Here is a 26,476-nt window from a genome sequence, read left to right as displayed (position 1 = left end):
TAACTTTTGAATTGCCACTGGAAGACATTGGAAACTAAAATATAAGAATCTTCTTGTTGCCAGGGTCACCTGTTCAAGAGACTAGAGTAGCTGATAGAGAAACATAACCAGAGCCTTAGGTAATGTCAGCTACTGAGGAGTCTGGATGCTTTGGCCAAATTTGACAGGCCAGTGAAGTTAGTGAATATAGGTCTAATTCATGATAACATGGTAGCAAGGAGACTTTCGCTCAGCAGCATGCAAGAGTTTGTCCACACACTGCTCTTGCTCAAACTCTTCTACGCAGCAACATTTTCCAATGCATTCAGAAACAGTGATAAAAAGGTCTGATCATTACCATAAAGACAGGATAATTTCAGTTTGCAAAGACTTAATGCTTAATCAGAGGTGCTAGAGCTGCTTGCCTGCTTAACTGTCTGTCAATGTTTGCAACTTTGTTGGTGCTTCATTGAAGTGAGTAGAATGTCTTGCTGACCATTCTGAACACTAGTGCCAGAATAAAGAAAATGGAGCTCTTAAATCATTCTCACCCTACAGTACAACATATAGAGCAATTGCATATATCGAGAAGGGAACACTGAAACTTGCAGACAAGTTTCTGTGTGTTTGCACAAGGCTTCTCAAAATACCAATGCTTGATGGACTTGGTTCAAAGATTCAGAAATGTTTCCAGTATTTCATGAGGTAACCTTACCACTATTGGAGCTCCAGCAAGAAGATACTGATCATCATGGCTCTGCTGTTCCTTTTGAACCTTGGAGCACAACACCTCTTCCTTTTTAAGTTCTGGCTTATGTTATTCACAAAGTACCTGACATAAGAAATTAAATCTATGATGTGCACTGCAGTTAAGGTAAGGTCCCTTTATAGGTCGTGTTTTTCATGAGCTGTTTTCTTAGGTCTTTAATACTTGTATCTGATCCTTACCCAATTGATTAGCTTTGTGAGTTCTGGTGACCTGTTAGTGACTGAGCAAGTTACTGACTTTTTGTTCTTCTTACTTTGTCTAATGGCCTTTCTGATCTCTCTGAGCGAGAGGCTGGTTTGATCCTCTCTCGGCTCAAAAAACTCCAGTGTCCTATTTAGATGTCTTTACCTGTGCTTCATGTTATGTCTGCCATGTATATGGTTTGATTGGTTTTATTTATGAGAACATTTAAGAAATAACAAATCCCTCCCACAGCAGAGGGGTTGGACTAGATGATCTTTAAAGGTCCCTTCCAACACAAACCATTCTGTGATTCTATGATTTTGGAAATATGTGGGTGACAGATCACTCCCAGTCTTTCTTCATCTTTTCTATTTACTCTAAGGAGTCCACGTCCAAGAATGGCAGCATTTCCTGCTTGCTGCAGTTGCTAAGAGTCTCCATGAGAGCCATGAAAGAGTTGCCAAGTGGGTGGCAAAAGCCAAGGAAACATTCAGAAGGAAGCTTTTTTGTTTGTTTCTGAAAACTTTAGCTTTGAAAAGAAAATGAGATCCCATTCCTAACAAGTAAACATAAATGTTCATTTCTTCTTTGTGTGTACCTAATGTCTTGGTGAGTTTTGAGTACTGATATTGGTAAAGCTTATAAACAAACCAGGTTGACTGCAGATGAGCAGTTCAAGAAACCCTAGAGAAAAGCAGATGCAGAGATTATGTGGAGCTGCTTCTACAAGATCTGTAACCAGTTCTGTACTGACAAAATCAAACTACTACACAACCAAAGAAGTGATACCACAAAATGTGTTGCATCAAAAGAAAATTTCATCATCGTATTGGAATAAAAAAAAGCATTAATAAGTGAAACTGTGAGAAAAAAACGATTTTTGTGCTTGTTTCTGTACTGGTTGAACAACAACAAAAAGTCAGGAAAATTGCTTTGGATCAATTGGGAAACTATTTTATCTTCCCATTTACTGTGGAAGGTAAATTGTTTTGGGAAGAGCAAAATGTTTTATACTTGAAAAAACAAATTTTCAAGGAACTTTAAACTCTAAGAATGTGATATTTAGGTGTAACTTGAAACAAAATGTCATATTTGAAACAATTGATTCAGTGTATTTTAAAATGTTCACATTAAATATTTTATAATTTTCTCTTTCTCTTTTAAATGGTGTGACTAAAACAATTGTTTTAGATTTCTTTGAATTTGACTGCTCTTGGACGGTGGGGGTGGGGGTGTAAAAAAAAAAAAAAAAAGTAAGTTTCTGAGGAAACCTTGGCCTATTTCAGCTGGCTAACTTCATAGCTTTTATCTGCAGATAGATTAAGGCATCTTTCTAAAGCAACTGTCTGAAGTAATCTATAGTGAGGGAAGAAAAATGTCGGATCTTCCTACCCACCAATGAATAGATTCAGTAACAAAAACTCAAAGAATCCATCAATTATTCAAAGGAATTGCTGCTTTCACATACTTAATTTTGCAATCTGAGCTATGGGTGAAATTCAGCCTTGGGCAGGTGATCAGCACTAGGCTTGTGCTCTATCTAAATCCCACATCAAATCCTCCACGTTTTATTTATATATATGTATATATATATATATATATATTCATTATCAAATCCTTCTCCTTCCCACAGCAGATAATGTAGCACAAGTGGGGATAACTGAGTCATTTTCTCATTATAAACTACTTTACAATTCAATGCAAAAAGGAGGAAAAAAAAAGCAACCCTACATTAATATGTATAAGAATTTTTAAAGTTGAGAAATATTCCACATAGAAGCTAAGTCAATCCCCTTCACATATGTACTATTTTATTACAGAACTAGCTATTTAGTTTCATGCTTCTGTATACTTCTGCATATTTATAACACGGTGGAAATATTGTTGGTGTGGAAAATACCTTCAAATTTTATCTGGGGTGCAAAAACTAGCATTGGGTTGAATTGCTATTGATATTTACAAATTAGAGACAGCAAAACAAGAAATAAATCAATACTCCATGATTAATTATATATTCAAATTAAATATGCTTAAGATTCAGTGTGAGATTCAAATGCATTTTATGCATAAGTATATTTATTTTATGCCTGCATCACTGCATACTCAAATAAGCTAAGTTCAGCTATCTACATGTGTGATGTGGGACTTGAATCAGTACTTTGTATTTAGTTAAATTCTCTTACATACACAATTTGCTGAATTATAATCCAAATACCTAGCACTCGGGTAAACTTATTGGGTTTTTATTTGTTTGATTAATTGTTTCGTGAAATCTGCCTTAACACAAGCAATACTGCAAAGTACACTGGTACAGAAAGTAATATGGTTCAGTAAATGTAGAGTAAAATTCTGGCGTTATTTCATCTGATGTTAAAACTCCAGCTGAATGAATGGAGCCAGTACTTCAACCCCAACAGTGCCCTTTATTGTGGCATATTTCCCTTTGCCAGAACTGGAAGTAAAGATACTTTTCTGGTTAGTAACATATTGTCTACCCCGAGAATTAGACAAGGATGATAGAGACTAGTTTAGATATGGCTACTTCCTTAGCTTCAGATTACTAAACCATGAGAGGGATGATCTGTAAAACGTGAGGGGATGTCTTGCACAAAGTACAAGTGAGGTACATTGTCCATAGAAAAGCTGCCTGGAATGGAGCTAGAAATTTCATAAGTTCTTTTGCCCCCAGCCAGGATGAAATTGTTGGGCTAGCTGAGTGTTGCTGTCTTTGTGTTTCAGCTCTGAACTGTCTCACACAAATTGCAGTTTAAGTTTCTCATGCTCATTTCCATTCTAAATATGTCCCTCTAACACTGTGTCTCTCTGAATGTATCATGAGTATGTGACTTCTCACGTTCTGTGCCAGTTCAAGTAGGCTTCAATGACTGTGAAGGATGTGGTATGAAGCCCAACCTACACAGCTAGTAAGACCAGAAGATGTACCTGGAAGGAGCTAATCCTCTACTGTCACAAGCAGGCAAATTACAGGTTCTCTTTTAATAAACTGACAAGTCACATCCTAGAAGCTATTAGGATTTCTCCTTCACTTGACAAGCAGTCCCCCAACCCCACTGCTCGAGTAGTCAGGAATTGTCAGCTCCCGGGTTCTACAGGAACACATTGCTTTGGGTAAATTTCCACAAGAAAGCCGGGCATCTTGCAAAACCACTCTGCATTGCTGCCAGCTGGCATCCCAATGGGCTGACAGGAAGCAGAAGGCCTCGGGAGTCCCAGCTTTCAGGCGTGCTGTCCTCACTTGCCTGGGATCAAAGTGTTCATAGTTCTTAAGGAAATTATTGCTAGGGCTGTCTTAGCAACAGTGGAGTTCGGAAGACATGTTTTTACAGGGAATTGTAAAACTTGTGTTTTGGGGTTTTTTTTGTTGTTGGTTTTTTTTTATGGAAATTAACTAGAATTTTGTAATATTTACCTGCTCTCTTAAACAGTATTATCATTCTTAGCTTGTAGGTATATTAAAAGAGAAACCTACGTGTTCTCCTCAAAGAAAATAAGCTTCTTTTAACTCGTTATGAGATCTAACTATTTTAAGTTTTGGTAAAGATCACCTTAGACATGACAAAATCCAATTGCTTTCTTTTCTTTCTTTCTTTCTAGCTCAAAGAGACACTAAAATGTCACTCAGTACATTTGTCATGCCACAAAGCATTCAGTTGTTTGACCTTCTGTGTATATTGCTGTCTGCTACTTTTCTTCTGATCTTGTATACTTCTTTTTATTTTTACTTCCAATGTGCAGTAGTGTTTTTCTCAACAATTTGGATGTTGATGACTGGCGGTATGGATAGCTCACTTTTTCTATTGAAAAGAAATATGGCATTTCATGGAAACCTATTAGGGTCATTGTCAACACAATGTACTTCAAGAAGAATCGAAGGGTAAATTCCTGGCAGAATAGTAAGATAGATCTGACATGAGTCACCAAAGAGATAAATGTACCTATGCAGCCATTTTGTATACGAAGCAGTAAGTTAACTTAGGGACTGGTTGGGTATTCCCTTTGTTGCATGTATGTCTTAGTACAGAAGAATAACCTTTTTGCTCTAGTCCCTTGCTATTTCATTTATTACACTTTGTTAAGGCTAACTAGTTCATTTTGTTATTTAGTGTTCATTGTTGACCTCTTTGGCTACATAGCAGAATTATAAATTTTTGAAATACCAGAATAAAGTTGAAATAAAGTAAAATACCATCCATGGTGAACTCCTTTTATCCTGTGTCTCCACTGGAGTTATGTGCTTTTCTTGGCTAATACAGGAAATTCTGATTCTTTGTTGTATTTTAAGACTTTTACTGTTTTGAAGTAATCATCCAATACAACAACTAGTTTACTAGCATTTTTGCAAGGCATCTGAAAAACAGGCTCCTAGTATTTAATTCTGGCTTAGGTGTTTATTCTGAAAATGTAGAGCCATTGTGGTTTAGCATATACAGAAAATTTTAGCATTTCTTTTCGAGAAGTTACTTCGTTCATGATGAAGTGATACAGGATAATCCTAGACTACTATTTTCTGTGGTAGTAGTTCCATTTTCACAGAAACTACCATGGTTTCATTTTCTGTGTCATCTTTTTCATAAAAGCATCAAGAGAATAATTACTGGAAAAGTCTTATTCTCACACTGCAGTGTATATGTATACCTTAAAGCAGAGTTTTTCTTTGTTGATCCCTGTTAATTTTGCTTTGCTTCAGACATCTCTGTAGGCTATTTATAGGTAACCACACATTCACAAGGAGAAAATCAAATCTCTACAGATAATTTCTATAACATACTTTGCTTTGGATGCATATAAAGACAATTTCATTGACACATAGACCATTTAAAGTAATATAAACTTGTTTTCCATTATGTCTTCAACATCACCAGTTAATATTGAGCCAGTACACATTTCTCTCTGTTGCTATACCATTACTTTTAATTAGCTTAACAATTGACTTGTACCTTTTCAGTGCATGCCTGCTATTAATGCCATTCTGTTTATAACTTCTTGGCTACGCTTGTGTTTTCTGTGCCAATTATTCTTTCCTATGCGTATTCGTCAATGGAAGTGATTGGGCATTTAGAAAACATGACCTATCAGCAAAAAGTGGAAGAACTGGGATTATTTGGAGAAGATGGAGGGATACATTACAGCAGTCTCTAGTCTTAGCTTGCAATCTTTGCAAAAGGTTGCAAAAATAAAAGAGAATAAACTGTTCTTGTTGTTGCTAGTGAATATGGAGCAATAATGGGCAGCAATGGAATTGTAGATTAAACATAAAGCTGCAAGTGTTGCATTAGGTTACCTCAGGAGGCATTTGAATTTCCATTATTAGAAGTTTTTAAGATTAGACAAGTACTGGTTGGAGATGGTTTAAATCTAGTTGATCTAGACATTAGCAAAGTTACAAAAGCATGTCAGGAAACAAAAATATAGTTTTTGTAGAGAAATGTATGAGAGCAGCAATGAAACATTGATGGGACAATGTCTTACCACCTTGGAGTGCCTGTCTGCAAAATACGAGTTGCAGAATTCCAATTTTTCCACTTTTACAAGCAAAATAGCTCCAAAAAAAAAAAAGGTGGTGCAATTATAAAGATTTCCCTCTGATGACAGTTGCCTGCAAAATATTGACAGGAGCTCTCCTCTGCTGTTTACTGTACAACTTAATAGACACCACATTCCTGGAAACACAGTGGAATCTTGATTGTGGCATAGAGCTATTGACATGATCTTTACTGTTTGAGAATGGCAGAAAATATCTAGGAAGCAAAATAGAAATGCTTATATAATCTTTATCATTCTGACAAAATCCTTTGTTATATTCCATCTTCGTGGTCCTTGGAAGTTCCTGTGGAAATGTGAATGTTCAGATAAGGCGGCCAACATCATCCATCAACTCTACAATGGACAGATAGAATAGGTCGTGTTTACCCTTTCCTTCACTTCACTTTACCTTTCCTAGCACTTCAAATGCTATAAAGCAGGTTCAAGCTATCTTCATGGCTCAGACCTTCTAGTAAGGTTACATGAGGCAACTCATAGTTGGAGGGAGCAAGAGATGGATTCTACAAAGGCAAAGAATCTAATCCAATTCATTTATATGCATCAAGGATAGTGTCAGGAACCCTTTTACAAAATTATGTTTGTAAATGTCTGTGCAGTTGTGGCTTATTCAAAGAAAGACCTGAAGATAATGATATCTTATTATTCAGCAGCCTCAGTAAACTTTGTCTTAACAATTAGTATTTCAAAGAATAAGGTTATGTGCTAAGCAGCATCAAACAAACAGTGGAATTATGTTGAGACAAACATAAAGATAATAATAAATACACACTGCCAAAATTCACCTTTCTTTGAGTTCTCACAAAAACACAGGCAAAGAATGAAAATATTAAGCTGCCTATACAAAAGGTTAGCACTTAACACAGTTCTGCAGATTGCAGTGTTGAAATAACATAGTTTGGTCCATGTATGGTGATAACATTTCCTAGTGTTGCTTAATATTGCATTGCCCTGCTTCCTATGCCCTGCTATAATGATGAGGCTCAGAACTGTTAGTCGTAGTATCTTAGAGATAAAATGGGAGCTTTGTAAGTGTGTCGTCTCACTGAAGTTGTTCCATTTAATGTCTACCCTCTGATTCTGAGTGAGGAAAATGTGAAGAGTTGGCAACTGATCTGTTCAGGCTGTTACAGTAGCTTCCAAGAATAGATGACATGGGAGCCTAAGTATTGGCTGAGGGATACAGCCCAATGTGTTTTACAGGGTCATATTTCAGCAATATGTGCATGAGTTGGATTTTATTTGATTGAGAGCAGCATGTGAGTGGGTGAATAAGAGAGGGAGTGCTTTCTTAATGTGGGGTTTTTTTTCCTGTTTTTTGATTAAGCAAAACCAGAAAACCAAGCAAACAGCTAAAGCAAATTATACTGTAGGAGAGCAGATCTGAAAAAAATCCCTAAGAAAATGAGTGAAAAGATATTCAGAACTGTGAGCAGATAAAATATTTCTTGCAGTTTGAGTCATATATGTTAATGGAATCAGACCTTTTAAGTACTTTCTTTTTTTACATGAACAACACTATATATTAAAGAAATTCCTAATTCCATCAGCTGTTTTCCCTCCTGAGGAGACAAGCTTTATTATTTGACTATTCAACTGAAGAAGGGTAATGATAACTGATGTATTTTGCTACTTCATAATATACATATATATAAAACATGCATTTGTTCTAACATGGTAGTCAAGCAAGTTTATAGATAACACTAATACAGAATGAATTATCACTTTTCTGTATGGATGAAAAGTGTATGTGAAGATAATGTCACTATAGGGACACTGCTTATAGGATATAAAGGATATGAAGTGAGAAAAAGAAATATTTTAGAGGTACTATCAAAAAGACATCATAGACTTGTAGTAAAGACATGGAACATAATTGTGGCTGTTAGTCATGCCAAATACTGGTAGTCATACCTGAACTGTAGCTGTCAAAGCCAATTGTCTTTGTGGTGTTCTGCAAAAGAAAACACTAACTGTATTTGCTGCAGCATGAAGTGATCTAAGGATTATCCTCCTTTTAGACAGGCTCTCTTCTCAGCTATCTAGCTGATGTCTGCTTGCCTTGTTAAACAAAAGGGGACCATGTATTCAGTTGTTTTGTTTTCATAGGAGTTTTCTTCTCCCTAGATAGCCCTTAGTACCCTGTTTTGTCTATTGCAATTTGACATGTATGGACACCATTATTATAATATCTATAAAAATTTTATTTAAAACCCACAGATGGACAAAAGCTATTTAAATCCCACCTCACCGAAAGGAAACAAGGTCTATGAAGAATAAAATTCTGCTCACTAAGAAAAAAAAGACTATAAAGCGTAGGTATATGACAGGTCATTTAACATGGAATGAATAAAAGCAGTGTTGGGAGAAACATACAGCCAGAAGCAGGGCTGTATGTAAGTTGGTTTTAGTTGGCAATGTTATCTTAAATACTATAATAGTATCTCATTGTAATCGTATGTTGGTGTTCCCCAAGAAATGTTAAAAGGATCTCTACGTAGCTGATGATATTCACATTTCTGTTTAAGAATATGTAAGTATGATGTATAAGATAAATAAGAGGGATGGATAGAATTAAGGCAGCCTGGGCAGTCTTCTAGCAACAGAAATCACTATACCAGGTGCAAGAAACAGAAAAAACCTCACCACTCTTCAGTCTGAGGCTTGATAGAAATAAAAACCTTATCTGAAAGGCAGGAGGATTAAAGAAAAAATAGTCAAAAGTTTAAAAAGTCTCACAAACAAAGACATTTGAGTGTGGCCAAACCTCTTGTTTGTTTTAATTTGGAAAGTCTATGTACCGTTAAACAGCAATAGTTAGACATGCTGACAAGGATGAAACTGGATATCAAGAAATGAGCAGAAAAAATGATGAGAAGATATCCCAGAATCTGTTAAAATGATAGACTTTCCACTATGCACAGGTGAAATTAATGTGCTTGCTAGCTGACTCAGAAATTATGGTTAGTGGGCTGCTGTTGACCAGACAAAGTTTGAATAGCAAAATGCCAGTGTAACTATCAATATAAAATCTCTGTTTAATGGGAGCAAAAAACATCATCTTATATATGAAGTTCCCATGTAGTGAAGGCTCCACATAGCAAATAACAGTTGAAAGCACATTAAGATGAGATTTACTGAGGCTTAGCAACAAGAGGACATCCAAGGCCTGTGGATACAAGCAAGGGTTGTTTGCCTGTGTTGATGCTCTGTATATTTTTTGGAGTTGCTTTATTTGCTAAGTTGGAGATACCTACATATGTTTAACTTTCACAAACACAACTTCATAATACAGCGTATAACCAGCAAAGTGGTTTACTCCACAAATAATATAAGGTAGATTTATCTCAAATAAGATGTGAATTAATCTCATAATTTAATTTGTTAAGGTCATAAGAAATGGTTGATCCTTAGAAAAAGATGTATCATTCTACTTGTTTTGTTTCTAATGCAAATGCAATTTGAATAGAACATATATATAAAGATGTGAATTTCCCTTAGATTTCAGTGCAAAGCTATTAATGATTTCTCATCTTTTGCAACATTACATTTCCATTTTAGTATTCATATGACAACTTATTCTAATTGGTCAAGGCGCTTACTATCATGGGCACCTTTTACACGTATTTGTTGCAAATCTTGGCTTAAACCAAATGTGAAGTTTATTGTCATCATCTTCATCAGTCAATATATTTGACTAAAATACTGAAAAATCCTCTTGAAATTGGTACCTCTACAAGTTAAGCCCAGGTAGATGGTGACTGCGAAGGGAATGATTTTGCAAACTAAGGCTTTCTCAAAAACCTAAGTGATTGGAAATATGTGATCTTCAACAGATTTTGGATCAAATATAGTTTCATGCTCTAGTCACATTTTAGTAGACCACTCCATCATTATCAGTAATAAATTAGTAAAGTGTTAACAGAGGAGAACTACAAAATATGTTCTGTTAGTCTATGGAAAATCCATATAGACCGGTGAATTAGACATTGGGCAAGATTTTGGTTTAATTTTTCATTTTTTGGTCTAATGGTAGGCACCAAAGCAGATAAGGAATTTCAAAGTAGAGAAAGATATAGCTTTAAGACTTTTTCCAGTGTGAGAAACAGCTAGGAAAAAAGACCAGTGTATGAATATGAAGCCAAATGTAGTCTAGACAAAACTTCTAAGTACTGAAATAGAAATGATGTTTGATGAAGTTCTGGTCAAAGTAAACTTTGTTAGTGAAGACAAGATCTTGTGTTTGATGCCTTGAAAAAAGAAATTAAGCAGAAGGGAGAAATTATATGGGACAAAAGTTGGATTTTACATTAACCTTTGGATTGCAGTGATACCAACCCAAATTGAATGCAAACTGCTGCCACTAATGTGGTATTTGCTAACCACAAAGTATCTTTGTATCAATGGCCACAAAGCACTACAGCACCTTTGGTAGCATGTAGGTTACACATCAAACAGAACTAGGAAACATTTCTCTCTGGATTGGCAAAAAAAAAGTCTGAGATCTACTCCATTTGGAGCAATATCAATTCCTAAAAACTGACTTTTTTTTTTTTTTCTAAAAAATATCCTCTTTCACAGAAGCCTCAGTTTTTCATCAACATTCTGGTGGAAATTTCCCAGGCAGATCTGTTGACCAGTATGTTTCACACAATGGCATCTGTCTGACTGGAAGTAAGAGTCTGATATGTATTCTATAATGAGTATAATCTCATTGTTTCAGGGAGCATGCAAAAAAGCACATTAGAAAGTGGTTTATATTTTATTGAACTTTCTCTTCCTTGTCCAATTCACATCTCAGCTTCCCTTTTTTTTTTTTCTTCTCTGAAGGGTACACATGGGTTATGCTCCAATAACGAATGAACTAAAATGCAGTTTGTGGGAATGATCTTCAAACTGACAAGATTACTTTACCTACTGGCTTTCTGGGAAGCTTTTCATGATTCCTGTTTTTGAATACATTTTGTTTGCTCCCAGCTGGAAACACTGTCAAATTCACATCTTCCTAGGTCTTTAGAGTCCTGGGAAATGAAGCTGAAACCAAGTGTTGTTAGTTACCATGCTATGATTTGCAAGGTTGGAGAATATGAGGCAAATTATATGATATTGGTACACAAGTCACTTTTCTCATATACAGTAAATTGCAGCACAAAGAGTGCATAAAAAGCAATTAAGTGATTTGTGAACCAGGCTCTTGACATATTCAAAAATTACTAAGGTGAATTACTTCTTGGATTGTAAGATAATTATAGCACCAGTCTTCTAGTCATCAACAATGTAGTCCTCATACAAGCACAATTGCAATGGAGTGCTGTATTTTTATATGTGGCCCATACTCTAATTAGCACATTCTAATTTCAAGCTTAAAAGAAAACCACATGAAACATATGGCTCATAGCATTTTATTGTTAACAACTAAGCTGTGTGTCTCACTGTGAGACAAAAAGCCAATCTTTCTTTTCTTTGATTCAGCCTTGCTCCCTGCTTTTTTATTTCTATCAGATAATTAAATAACCCAAACAAAATGAAATGAGTTACTTAATTTCTTTAGGAATTAGAGGTAATTTAGGTTTGAGAAACTACTTTTTGGAGTATTTGAATGTTTTGTTTATAACAGCTTAGTTCAGCTTGTTTGTTCACTCATTTCTTTTCATCTGCAAGATTTAAAACCAATCAATGATGTCCTGAATTCTGGCTATATTTAATGAGAGAAAGTGTTTGTTTTATTTTGCAGTTAAATGCTCCATACTTTCCAAATGTCTTCGTGTTGTTTTTTTTTCTTACCCTTTTTTTCTTTAAGCAGCATGCTAATAGCATTAGACTCCCAAGCTGAGGTTGTTGCTAATAGCAGAGTCACAAGCATGCTAATTACCTGCAGAGAGGTCACAAAGGTTGGTGAGAGACAGATTCTGATAAGGTGGGGCAATTGCAATATTCATAACTTCCTTTTGCTTGTCTCTAACTCTTTTCCTCTGAAATGCTCACAAGTCTGTGTCTGTATCTCCAATGAAGGATAAGATGTCTTAATTTTAACAGAGCTTTCTTAGTGGATTTTTGTGGTGTAAAGCAGATGGCAGTGCTCCTACTGTCTTTTCAGAAGTGAATACATTAAGGGTAGTGCCCCACTGGCTCTTTGATGAGACAGGTCTGAAATCATCAAAGGCTGGCCCTCTTCTTTCCATCAAGAAGTACAAGCAGGGCCTATAGAGACCACTGTCTATGGAAGACGATAACAGTAATTAGCCTTTATGATAGATAAATCTTCATCCTCTGATGATCAAAGACAGCTAAAATTACCAAATTATATGTGGCAGTTTTGTAATATGAATAAAATGAAGCGGCTTTATAATCTCTATGATCTTGTTACATAGAGTGTTAACTCTGTTTTAAGTGCATTTAACATTAGTTTGGCTGTTCCAAACAGGAGCTTATTTTGGTTAGCAATTTTTTTTCTATTTAATCAATTATTTATTCTTGATGCAATAAAAAGATTTGATAAAATGCAAGAAAGGAAGGATCGGCATAGGAGGAATAGGAAACTTTTACTGGTTTTCTCCTTTTCTCTTTCCTTCCCTTTCTTTTGATGCATGTGCTTTTGTATCATCCTTTCCATCTTTTCTACCCTTGCATGACCGTTACAGTCTTATTAGGGGTAGCACTTTCTGGATTTCAAACAGGAAGTTGGACTCCCTGACCTCCCTCAAGATCAGTCCTATCCGAAAAACAGGAGCACGTGACCTGGCATCACTGGTGAGAGAGATAGCTGTAATTCTTGTCACGGAAGATAGGAACCTTGCTCCTGTGCTAATAGCAAAATCTCTTCAATGAGGCAAAGAACTGAGGGTCTAAGGGTCTAGAAGTGTGCTGCCATTTAGAAATCTCCCCCCCTCCCCCATAAGCGAGGGCCCTTATCCCTGTGCCTAGATAATGTTTTAAATTTTTTTTTCTTTCCAAATTAAAATACTCATTTTCTAAGTAGAGAGGAGAGGAATTAAATTTTTTTTTTTTTTTTAATTTTTTTTTTTTTTATTTCAGCAATGGTGACACGTTTCTGGGCACTCTTAAGTTGTTTGGTTTTGGTTGGGTTTTTTTTTTTTTTTTTTTAATTCCCTTCCCCCTCCCCCCCATCTCAATGTTGGTGCATTGTAGGGGGATAATGTATACTTCTTTTTGACAGCACATGTGTACATGCACTCTGGTGTGTCAGGAACATAAGGGATGAGTGACTTTAAATGTGGTTATGCTGAGCATTGTGATATGCAATGTCAGGCAGCTCACTTGCAGAGTTCCCAAATCCTGTTGCACACATATTCCTTGCATCCTAGCAGGAACCTTAGAACAGGATCCAGCGTAGCCAGGGTGCTACATAAGAAGCCAAAAGGAAACCTGCTCAGCAGGAAAGCCTTTACAGACAAGGTTTTGGGAAAACATGACATCAGGAGTAATTAAAAATGACCTCTTTCACTTAGCACTGAACTGCCAATGTCCACATGGTCAGTTCACAGGTCCTAACTGCAAAGCAGCAACTAAGACCTGAGGGGCGAGATGGTAACAAACAGTGAAGACAGACACTCATTAAGCTACCACAGCTATTTCCCAAGCAAATGTCTGACTGTGTTCCAGATACATTCACAGTCCACTTTCATGCACACATAATTAAAGAGAGCTGAGACCTCTCCTCTGAGAAGGATCAAGTGGGAGGGCAGGTGGGCAGTGTCAAGGAAGTTGGGGAGCCTGCAGGTGAATGTGAATGCAGGTGTGAGCCAAGCAATGGGACCCCAAAAGGGCAGCAGCTCCAGTGTCTGCACTAGGATGGAGACACTGGCCAACTTGTAAGAGATACACACAGCGAGTTGTTGGATGCTGGTTAGTTTCAGCATTAAAAAATTGCATATGGGGACTGTTATGGGTTTGTGTGGTGCAGTCTTTTTGGTAGCAGGGGAGGGACTGCAGGGGTGGCTCCTGTGAGAAGCTGCCAGAAGCTTCCCGGGCTCCAAGCCAGACCCGCCTCTGGCCCAGGCAGAGCCCATCAGCGATGGTGGTCGTGCCTCTGGGAGAACAGATTGAAGAAGGGGACCCGGTAGCGAGTGGGGGATCGGAATGTGAGAGGAACCCCTCTGCAGACACCGAGGTCAGTGAGGAAGGAGGGGAGGAGGTGTGCCGGAGGAGGGGATGCCCCTGCAGCCCGTGGTGGGACGGGACGGCAGGCTGTCCCCCCCCAGCCCATGGAGGGGAGCGGAGGCCCCCCAAGATGGCCGCGACTCCATGGGAAAGCCCGCGCTGGAGCAGTGCGTGGCTGAAGATCGGCCCGCAGAAAGGACCCACGCCAGGGAAGTTTGTGAGGAACTGCAGCCCGCAGAAAGAACTCACGCTGGAGAAGTTGGTGAAGGACTGTCTGCCGTGGGAGGGACCCCACGCTGGAGCAGGGGACGGGTGAGGAGTCCTCCTCCCCCGAGGAGGAAGGAGCGGCAGAGACAAGGTGTGGGGAGCTGACCCCAACCCCCATTCCCCATCCCCCCGTGCCTCTGGTGGGGAGGAGGCAGAGAGAGCTGGGAGTGGGCTTGAGGCGGGAAGGAGGGAGGGCTGGGGGGAAGGTGTTCTCAGGTTTGGGTTCACTTCCCGATAGCCTTGTTTTGATTTGATGGGTAGTAAATTAAATCGACTTAGTTTCTTCCCCAAGCCGAACCTGTCTTTTGCCCGTGACCATAAGTGGTGAGTGACCCCTCCCTGTCCTTGTCTCGACCCATGAGCCTGCCTTTATATTTTCTCTTCATCCCACAGGGGCCAGGGCAGGGGGAGTGAGCGACCAGCTGCGTGGTGCTTTGTTACTGGCTGGGCCGAAACCATGATGGGACCAACTTTTAACTTAAGAAATGAAACAATGGTAGCCCTTAATAACTTCTGAGAGGTGAGCAGGATGTGAGATTACAGTTTTAGATTTAAGCACCTAAATGATATTTAAATCTGGCACTAGGCATTTATTTCTTGTTTTGAACTGGAATCTAAGTTTATATTTAAACTGTTTTAGGAACTTTCTAAATGAAGCAATAAAACAAGTGTAAGAAAAAAATAAAAGGTAGCAGTCTTTGAGACTTATCATCCAGTCCTGTTAATGACCTGAAAACTTCAGGGACAAAGACGCTGCTTCTCTTGCTTCTTTCAGATAATAATAATAATAATATGTAGCTATTATTATTTTTATAAAAAAAAAATGAGAATACAGTATGTTCTGTAAGGGAATAACCTGTGTTGCCAAGGTGACTGAGTAGAATATATCCGCAATATGTAAGTAACTTTCAAAAAGAGAATGGAAAGACAGTTGGATAAAAGAGGCAGAAGAATGCCGTAGTGCTAGGAGATATATAACAATATATTCCAATTTTATTATTCAACTAAGAGTTCTTGTTTCAGTCAAATATAGACTAGTTTGAAGCTCAAAATTACTATTTTTTTGTGATCGTAATCTAGGGTTTTTTCAGAGCATGCTCAATTTTATCTACTAGAATCAAAGATCTTGCTACCTTTTTAAGATACACTTGTGAATAAATTATTTCAATAAAAGGGATTTTTTTTGTATCATAATTTCATATTAAATATATATAAAAGATGGCTGTGTATGAGTGTATAACAAGTATTTTTGCAATAACATTTGAGTGCTGTCCTAATTTACACGAGCCTATTTTGAGTCGAAAATCCTAAACATATTTCTGTCTGTTGACTGCATGTGGCACTTAGGCTGCTAAACAAAGGCCACATCAAAGTCAGCTCAAGGGCAGCACCATCAGAGAGGTGAAGGACTGAATTAGCATGAGCTTATGATTTGGTACTACTAGCAGCATTCCTTACCTTCCTTACAAAGAACTACAAGTTTGTTGCTGAGAAAGGACTTGGGCTCCTGCTTTCAAATTGTAGCTTCCCAACGTGGATATACAGTGCTGCAATTGTTGAACTGTCTAGACCTCATGTTTTCTTCATCATTGGGATAATAATAACAAAACAATGTATAAAAAATAGTATGAATGTGCAGGAGTGCAGTGCCCTGCAACACAACTACATTTGCCCAAATGAGTATGAAGGCTTTAATTCAACATACTCTTTCATTCCTGATGGTTCCTAGGGAAAAAAAATTGAAAGTTATAGCTATGCTTGCATTTTGATACCTGTTCTACAATAGTGGTAACAGGTATCCACATTTTAATGTGGACGGGATACACATATTGTTCTCTGTGTCTAAACCAGGAAATGTGAGCTTCCTGAGATATTTTTGTGGAAAATTTATGATCCAGTTAATAGAATTATTAATGAGTTGAAACATTTAGGATGCACATTGTAAACATAACCTAAAAGTTAACTGAACTACATGTTAGAACTGTTTCTTTGTGGTTGTGATAGTAAATGATTCAAAAAGAGCAGTCTTCTAGAGTATGCTACACATTTTTCATCAATGACCCAGTGACACTTTCAATATCAGTTTACTAGTCCAGAAGTAGCCTTGTTGTTAACTGCTCTATTGCTATACTCTCTATCTGGGCAAACAAACACTTTTGTGAAATTCGTTGTCATAACCAGTCATTTAATGCTGAGTTTTTATCTATTCTGAGCCTAGTCTTAGACTATGGATTCAGCCAATATGAAAACATATGTGAGGTTCTTTTCTAGAAAGCGGATTATAAAATAACTTCCTGTGGAAGCACAGTAGGTATTTGGATAGGTGGGAAATACAGAAAGCAATCTCAAATCAAAAAGGTTCAAATAAATTGAGTCTTAGCCCAGTTTAAGGATATTCCAATCGATGTGTTAATTAATGAGTCAAGAACTGCAAATACTTTAGATAAACAGAGAAGTGTTGCATCAATTTTGTCTATAGAAACAAATTAAGTTTACAGCTGCAGCTATGTTTTGTAAGGAAGCACATAGAGCAGGCAATACCAGGTGGCAGGCATATTTTTAGAATCCTACTACTCTGCTGTGTTTTCTTGAGTATCATATTGCTTGCTCTTTAATAAAGCTAATTAATTTTACTATCTGATACAGAAATAAATAGATAAAAATTGCCTTAAGGAGACTTCTCTATAGCAGGAAAGTCAGCATTACAAAATTTTAATGCCAAATACAGCCCTCATTCACACATGAGCTGCCTAATCTGTGGCAATATGGTGTGATAGGGCAAAAGGGTGCTCAGTTGCTCCTACTCAATGCGCAAGAGGTGTAGAGGCAGCACAATCTGGAAGGCATTCCTCCCTGAAGGGCTGAATGAAAATGGGCCCTTCTGCCTGTCAGTCCTGGTCCAGACATGATACCATACCTGAATTTAAAATGCAGCCTTTCAGCAGGTGTGTATTTTAATGATGACATTGGACACATTCTCTCTGGAGCACAGCTGCCTTTGTATTTTTCCCTGGTGAAGTGTTTCAGATGTTTCATAATCTAACATGCACAAATCAGATTATTGTGTAAACTGTAGTGTTCAAAAGGGAGACATCCTTTGCTGTTCCTTACTTCTCCTTGCATGATATGGGAAAGGTTTAGCATGATTTTATTCCTTCATGTTACAGGGAGATATGAAATTGCATTCTTCTCTTCAATAAGCCTCTTGCATAATTCAGGTTGCAAACTAGCTCTTACTAAATCTTAAACAAACAAAACAAATAACCTCTTACGGAGAACTGCAGTAAGGAAGCTGAAATAGTACGGTGAAAAATCTAAAGATTATTCCTGTCCTACTGGATGTTAACCTTAATTCTTCTTTATAAATAAGTAGTGAAAATCAAATACAGTATATGAACAAGAAGAGGCTGGACATTTCAGCCTGTTACTGTTTTTTTCCTATAGGAAAGGAACTCACTAGCCTGAAGAGAAGGTGATGCTCAGACCGAATTATTTAATAAGAATATACATGTGTTCTTCTGAACTACTAAACAGTCTGTGATGTTAACCCTTTGATGTGCCTTTCCTCACCATGCGTGATATTAGCTGATTGACTTTTCCTCTTTCTTCTTTTTTTTCCCACCTGTTTTTCTTCTTATTAAAAATAAATTTTGTTCTGTTTTACTTTTTTCTTTTATTTTCCTCTCTTAACAATTATTTTAATAAAATAGGAGTTAAATCAGTGACAAAATTCTACTTGATATCAGTGAGACCAAGATTTTACCCTGAGTATGCAGACCTATTAGGCACAACTTCGGAAAGCTATTCTTTGCAGTTTTGATTCTTTTCCTCCTGTTCTCCATGACCAAATTTTCACACACACATGTCCTTTGAGACCTTTAAACCCAGTTATTAGCTCATATAGTTGACTTCTGTCTGGAAAGGGGGGAGGGGGAGGAAAAAACCACCAGGCTGTACTACTCAGTGGAACAAGGGACGACACTACTGGTCAAGGAAGTATAATCTCTGTGAGACCCAGGGATCAGCTAGTGATGAAAAAAGACTTTCTTCAGTGGCATTTGTACTACACAGGTCTGCACTGAAGTGCTCAGCATGCAGCAAAGCCACTACTTATCTTCACAAATTAGTTCTTATTCCATATTGTATGCAGTTTGATTGCATGTTTTGTGCAGATATATGTGTGTGTATCTGGTAAATACACCTACACAGGTAAATACTTTTTTAAAAAAATTGTATTACAAATGAATTAAAATAATTAGATTAAAATTAAAAATTATCTCTTTAAAGCAATTTCATATTCAATGGATATATTATCAGCTATATGTCCTTTCTTTACTTGTATTATTCTTGATAGAAATTTTCCCAAGATGTTTCCAGCTGTTTATTTTAGCCTTAGATAGCAAAGTGGGATTTCTGACTGCTAGATTTAACAAAACAAAACAAAATTTCTTTCTTGTCTCCCTATAAAATTTGACCTTGTTGCTATGTTATAAGGACTCAGACTGCATTTCACCAGTGCTTTCCGACTAATTTGAGCCCATCACTAGTTACTGGCACAGTCCTCTCCAGAGGTTCCACATGCTGACCTCCTTCTTGTCCCCTTTTGAATTTTTGATTTACAGCAGGTGAGTAGGGGCAAGAAAATGAAGACTCATCTTCTAATGAAGATCCTCTGAGTCCTGCACTTACTGTCTGTTGCTGATTGACATTATTATGCCATTAATACCTTATCATTCTCATCCTGTATAAGTTTCTATTGGATAATATAATTTTTAAGAGATGCAAGTGCTTATTTTTCTATTTTCTATCTTTTTTGTTTTCATAATCTTAAATATTCATATTAATATTTTTCCTGTTCTCCTGACCCTTTATATCTTTAAACCTTTACATACTCTTTTGCCTGCAGATGAGTTAAGCAACTGTATAACTAGCATGCTAATGTTATTTGTTACAAAGCTGGAATAGAGACAATGTTAAGTTATGATTTTCTTGTTTAGGGGTTATTTTTCTTTCATGGTATATTACCAATTCAAGAGTTTTTGACCTGAAAGTCACAGTACTGGTTTTCTTACCTATCTTGATCTGCTCAAGTTAATTGTGGAATTTAAGACCATAATATCTGCTGAGTTGATATACCTCAGAATATCACTGGCACCAAATCTCAGTCTGATTAACTCAAACAGCCAGTGAACATTCCCGGGTATACTTTCCTCGTTCCATGTACAAAAGTGGTCCTGAAAGTTCCTATAGGTATTGAATTAAACCCTTCATTTGGATAATGAAAAGAGGAAACTATTCTCAGTATGAAGCTTGAATACTTTTCTTTACATCTCAGGAACTCAAGATAGTCATACTTGCTACACACACACACAAACCCCCAAAGCACTGGTGTTATTTAATGCTTTTATTCAACAGAGAATTTATGCACATGCTTCAATTCCAGCTGAAACAGGGCTCTAGTATTCTTTATGATTTCTTTCAGGTCCATTTTCTACTGTTACCTTCTCTTTGGTAGCATAATCCTTCCTAACCACCCATTCAGTAGGATGAAGCTGTGCTTGTTTTGATATTACATAGTTTCCACTGAAGTCAACTTTGATTTTTGTCATAAATAAAAAGAAAGTTTATCCTGTTCACATAACTTAGATGTGTGAAGGCATTTTATAGACACATAATTTTGAACGAGTTCTGATGAAATCGCAGTATAGCCTCGAACACACAGAGAGAAACCAACCCAGTGTTTTCTTACCTCTTCTTTATCAGTAGCGGAAGAACTCAGGCATAAGCAAAGAAAGCTCTACCAAACCTGGGCAGTCTAGCCCACTAAATGGTAAAACATCTGTCTGACAGACAAGAGAATACCATATGATCTAAGACTTCTGTTCTGTGACAGTGTTGAAGAAGCCAGATGTTAGCAATATGTGCACTGCAAAACCTGAAGCTGTCCTGAGGAATGAGGGGACCCCATCCTGGCTGCTCACCCTCACACAAATGGACTCCTGTGTGAATCTCCTCGCAACCCTGAGGCTGCAATGGCTCCCTCCCTGCAAGGTCCTTACCAACCATATTTGGTAAAAGTGCCAGGCATGCTTGTCACACCCTCTTTTTAGGGAGAGAGATGGCATAGTCTTTTTCTGTCAAGAGGCAAAAGACTTCTATTCCTTCACAAAAGGAAAATTACTTGAGATTTGTCTCTATTCTTTTATGAAAGAGATCTGGCTGAAATAGGGAACTGGGCTTTGTATATGTTTAAGAACTTCTTTAATACATATGGCTTAAGGTTCAGTTAGTAACCTGCAGTGGAAACATTACTACTGTGAATGGTTTGTTCTTTGCTTAAGATGTTATTTTGTTCAAGGTTTCCTATAAATATTGCAGGATGAAAGGTAACATCTAAAGAAAGAGACATATGCAGTTTTCTCTGTCATTTACATAGTATAGGTTAGATCTTTAAGTAAAGATGTGAAAAAAACCCGAACCATTTGAAGAGAAAGAAATGGTGGTAGAGGGCACACAAGTTATTGCACAAAATTATGGCAATAAGCCACTGAAACAGGTATGTTATTCCTAAGTCCTCAGTGTAAGGTGAAAGCATTTACATGCCTTAAGGAAAGGAATGATTGCTCCATCTCTAACAGGAAAGTCTCTGCCTTGCTACATCATCATTTTGATTGCTGACTTTTTTCTTTCAGTATCCTTTCCTCTTGGCAATATGTGAAATTACTACATTCTAACATATGTGAAATGTATATATTACATAAGTAACAGGACTGATGTCTCTAAGGGTATAGCTATGCCACTAAATAAAAGGCAGCTGGAATGAAGTTCACCTCCTTGATTGTCATCACTACTAACCTGCCAGCCAGCTCCCTGGCTCTGTGTTGGAGTGCCCTAACTAGCCTTTTCTAAAACAAAATTCAGGTGTACTTCTGGGAATAGCTTATGATGAGGACTGCTCCCCTAAACAGTCTGAGTAAAACTGCACCAGGTTTGTCCTCCTTTCTTACACATAGTCCTCCAGAGCTAACCCAGAGACCCTAGCCCTCAGAAACATGTTTGCACAATCTCATGTCATAAAAATACTGTCTTGGTTGGTCCAGCATGCCTTATGTTATTTCCTACATGAATGGAAGCCAAACCAAACTGATTGTTACATTATTGGCACATCACCCATGTAGAACCAAGGCCAAATGCTGTATAGTGCAGATGCGGTCAATATGCACTCAAAGATACAATCTATGTTCCTTGTGAATATAAGATAGACTTGCTGTGGATTGCTCATCCTTGGATTACAGATCTATCTCTGGAACCCTTTCATTTAGAAGTATAAAAAGTCCAATATTTTCTGAAAGAACACAAAAGATCTTCTAGTAAGATGCGCTTTGTTCACTAAGATGCAGCTTCATATTCTATTACTGAGAAAAAGTTGTTGAAAACTTTTATTTGAATGAAAATTTCTTTTTTGCACTCTAAAAAAGTATATATACATATATGTATATTTGAACTAACTGGTGTGCCACGCCTAAATCGTTTTTCTTTTCACCAGGTGAAAGTCTAAAGTGGTAAAAGCCTACTGCAGTTTTGCGAAGCACTGCTTTTGGTTAATACTACAATACGATGTATTATGACATGTACTTGGTGAAGTTGTGGGAGAGGAGTTTGGGCATCAACACAAAGTTTCCATGTTCCATCAGCACGAGTTGGAACTCGTTCATTCACATTACTGTTAAGAGTGGTATCCCCAAACACAAAATAGAGAAATGGCTGTAAGAATAGCAAGTAGAGGCAAGTGCAGTTTTGGTTCAAAATCTAGCATTAGAGCACCACCAACAACAGAAAAAGAAATCCCTTCAGGCTGCAGTCCTTCAGTAGCCCCTGAAGCCTAGCTGGTAAGTTAGAGCTAGGCACTCATTTCTACTTTCTACCAGCTCTGAGTAATATGCTGTAATACAAGTCCAACTATACAATGTCCATTTTGAGATCAGTTTGGCTGTTGAGCATATGGCAGAAGGGAATGCAGTGTCTATTAAATGCTTATGAAAAATAGATAAAGCCTTTCAAACTTTAATAACATGCTATTTGATTTTGTTAGCAGATAACATTATGCACAAAGTATTGCATACCCAGGTTTAAGTGCTTGAAAGTCATCAGTCTAAGAAAGATTCCAGGAGATGTGGTGCAGGATAGCGAACTTCAGCACATATTGACAAGCTGCCAGTTTTGAGGGTATGAGGAGGACACAAGCACCATAGTTTTACTAGAGTATGTGGAAAGGAGCTGGATATTCTCAGCAGGAGTGAATGGACAGGACAAGCATGGACTGGACCAGAAGATAAAATTTTGGTACAAGTATATTCAGCAAGATCTAGTAGGTGAGGTATTACTAAATATATTTGTTTGTGGCCTTCCTAAGATGTTCTGGAGACAGCTTTATGCCAAAAGCTTCTAAATATTCACTTAAAAAATTAATACAAACAACCAACAACAACAACAAAAAACCAACAATCCTGAATACGTCCTAGATTCTGAAAGTTATGTTGTTGATTTTCTACTCGGGGTGTTTGGGGTGGTGAGCACCTGCTTGTAGGAGAGGAAATTTCGGGAAGTGCCATAAGGAAAAATATTCATTCAGCAGATCATGGACAGAAGGATATGAACTGTGTCATTCATCAGGATCTCTCTACCTGATATGGTTGAAAATAAAATCACAGCTTCCCTTTACTTCCTTCTTTCCTATCTGCCTTGGATTTGTCCTTAACACATGTGAAAGGAAAAATTCCCTTTCACTCTCTCTGCCATTCCAGGAACAGGAGAACCCCTGATTACATGGTTAGATATTTCTCTATGATATTCCTGTACATCTGCTGTGGTTCATTTGTACTCAGCACGATACTATTGCTCTTGTCCTCTGCCTGCCCTGCACTGCTCCTGTGATGACTGGCAGAATAGTGGTAAGGTGATCTATCAGTCTGTTACACATGCCTTCTAACAAGTCAGCAAGCAGATGTTATAACTTCTCCTATTTATTCTTATTCATTGTTTTGACCCCAGTCCTGGTTGTGGTGCTTAATATGATTTATTTATTCATTATATGCTAAACTAACATTATCGGGTTTAGTTTGGACTGCCCATGAGACACAGAAAAGAAGCGCTGACATGTTATTGCTAAAGGCAATGGGCAGATTACTCTGCATGAGATTCACATGGTGCATTTATTCATCTATAAGTATTTTTACAGTGACTGTAATTGTAACACCTGGGCGATATATATGCACTATAAAAACACTGAGAACTGTCCATTAGGACAATTAATTCTCTGTCTGGCTTCTGGTTTAATTGAGACATTGTGCCTTTGATTGTGTTACTCTTTTTAATTTAAGGCATGTGGTAGGGAAAAGCCAACTCTCACAGCTGTGAAAATATGTGGGTAGATACATGGATGCTGGAGGCTGAGTCTAAGCAGGAGGAGGATAGAAAGTATTATAGCAGAAGCAGTTCCAGCATGGTTTTAAAGATTGTGTTGTTTTCTTTGTTGTAATGACACTCGGAAAATTTTATTTTATGATGAGTAATTAGGATAGAAAATTCAGCTTAAAGGGGCCTGAAACTAATCAAGGTTGAATTTGGCTAATAGTTCTGGTCAGAACAAAGGGGGGGAAGAATTTAAAAAATGTCAAAACATATCATTTTGACCTTTCTGAAATGAAATGTTTCATTTCAGAAATGCCAAACCATTTCATTTTGACATTTGTAAAATGAAACTTTGACTTTTTGATTCAAAATGGTATTTTTTCCTTAAAAATTGACCTACATTGTTCAAATAGTATGAAACTGCAGTAAAATAGTTGCAGAACACTTTGAGCTCAAAAAATATTGTAATTTTTCAGGAAGATTGAAATGAATCTCACTTTTCTTGCAATTACTTTCCTTATTTGTTTTCTTCCATCGTTGTTGCTGGTGGTATTATTGTTGTTGATTTCTTATGTGTTTTCATACTCAAGTTTTCCTCCTCCTCTCTGTTTTGCACTAAACTGAAAAATCTGTGCCTTGCTGTATTGTAATTTGGTGTGAGATTTTTCTTAAGAAGCGTTTTTCCCTGCAGTTTCTTTGATTTTTTTTTTTTATCCTAATGTGGATTTCTAACTACTTATTCAAAAAGCAGCAGAAGGATGATGCTCTAACGTTAAGACAGTGCTGCAGCTAAAGTATTAGATGCATGATCTAGTCAAGGAATACACATCCCCACCACTTGGGAACTGCATCTGAAGAAACCACTGAAAAACATGCTTGAGCTTCTTAATCTCAGGTCCTGCCTTGTGCTTGTTAAATTTGAAATTGATTTCTGGGAATTTCCCAATCAATTAAAAGACCACAACAGCCTCAAAGTAAAGAAGAATGTTTAATGCTTCTGTCATTAACAGGCCTTTGCCAACAGTCATCTTTACTACAGTCTTTGAAATGGCTTTTTTAAAGAATCTAATTTCTTATGATTTTAAAGTAGACCCAAATATAGAAGTGCTTGATGGACTGCCAGGCAGTGAATGAACCTAGATCAAAATTGGTTCCTAAAGTATAGCTAAAAATGCACAGGCATGTAGTTTAGCTCAGTAAATTCACCTGGAATGAAGGCCAACACTGAGTTTGATATGCAGTCTTCTGCATTTTCCAGCACTCATTTTTATGAAAATAGTGTTCTGATACTCCAGTTCGGTTTGATATTGTATGGTTGTATTGGGTCTGGTTGAGATGGAGTTAATTTTCCCTATAACAGCCCTCATAGTGCTGTGCTCTGTATTGGTAGCTAGAAAGGTGTTGATAGCACACCAGTGTTTTGGCTACTGCTGAGCAGTGCTTGCACAGCATCAAGGCTGTCTCTCCAGCATTCTCCCCTCACCAGTAGGCTGGGGCTGGGCAAGATCTTGGGAGGGGACTTAACCAGGACAGCTGACCCAAACTGACCAAAGGGATATTCCATACCATATGACACCTGCTTAGCAATAAAAGCTAAGAGAAAGGAGGAGGGGAGGCATTCATTATTACCATGTTTGTCTTCCAGAACAACCCCTGCGCTTACTGAAGCCCTACTTTCGGGGAAGTGGCTGGACTTCACCTGCTGATGGGAAGTAGAGATTAAATCTTTTGTTTCCCTTTGCTTTTGTGCGTGACCTCTGCTTTCACTTTATTAAACTGTCCTTATCGTGACCCATGAGCCTTTTGTTATATTCTCGCTCCCCTGTCCAATTGATGAAAGGGAGTGATCGAGCGGCTTTGGTGGGCACCTGGCACCCAGCCAGGGTCAACCCACCACAATGGTGCAAAACGTATGGTCAGTGAAGCATTGCCTTTGGAACAGAGAGGCTACTGCCTAAGCAGCAAGGATAGGCAGGAAAATGGATGTACAGGTATGAAAAAATTTCTCTAGGTAATGTAGCAGGACAGTGGTGTATTTGAAAATCAAAATGCAGTAAGTTTTTGCACAGTAATGATCAAGACTTTGAAAGGCTTTTATAAAATGGAAGCAAGTAGATGACTTTTCAGTTCATGTGAGGTTTGAGGACAAGCCTGATATAAGTGTAGAAACAACACTGACAGCCA

The sequence above is a fragment of the Haliaeetus albicilla genome, chromosome 6, assembly GCF_947461875.1.
Source record: "Haliaeetus albicilla chromosome 6, bHalAlb1.1, whole genome shotgun sequence".
In the NCBI taxonomy this organism is placed as follows: domain Eukaryota; kingdom Metazoa; phylum Chordata; class Aves; order Accipitriformes; family Accipitridae; genus Haliaeetus; species Haliaeetus albicilla.
This window is presented reverse-complemented; position numbering follows the sequence as displayed.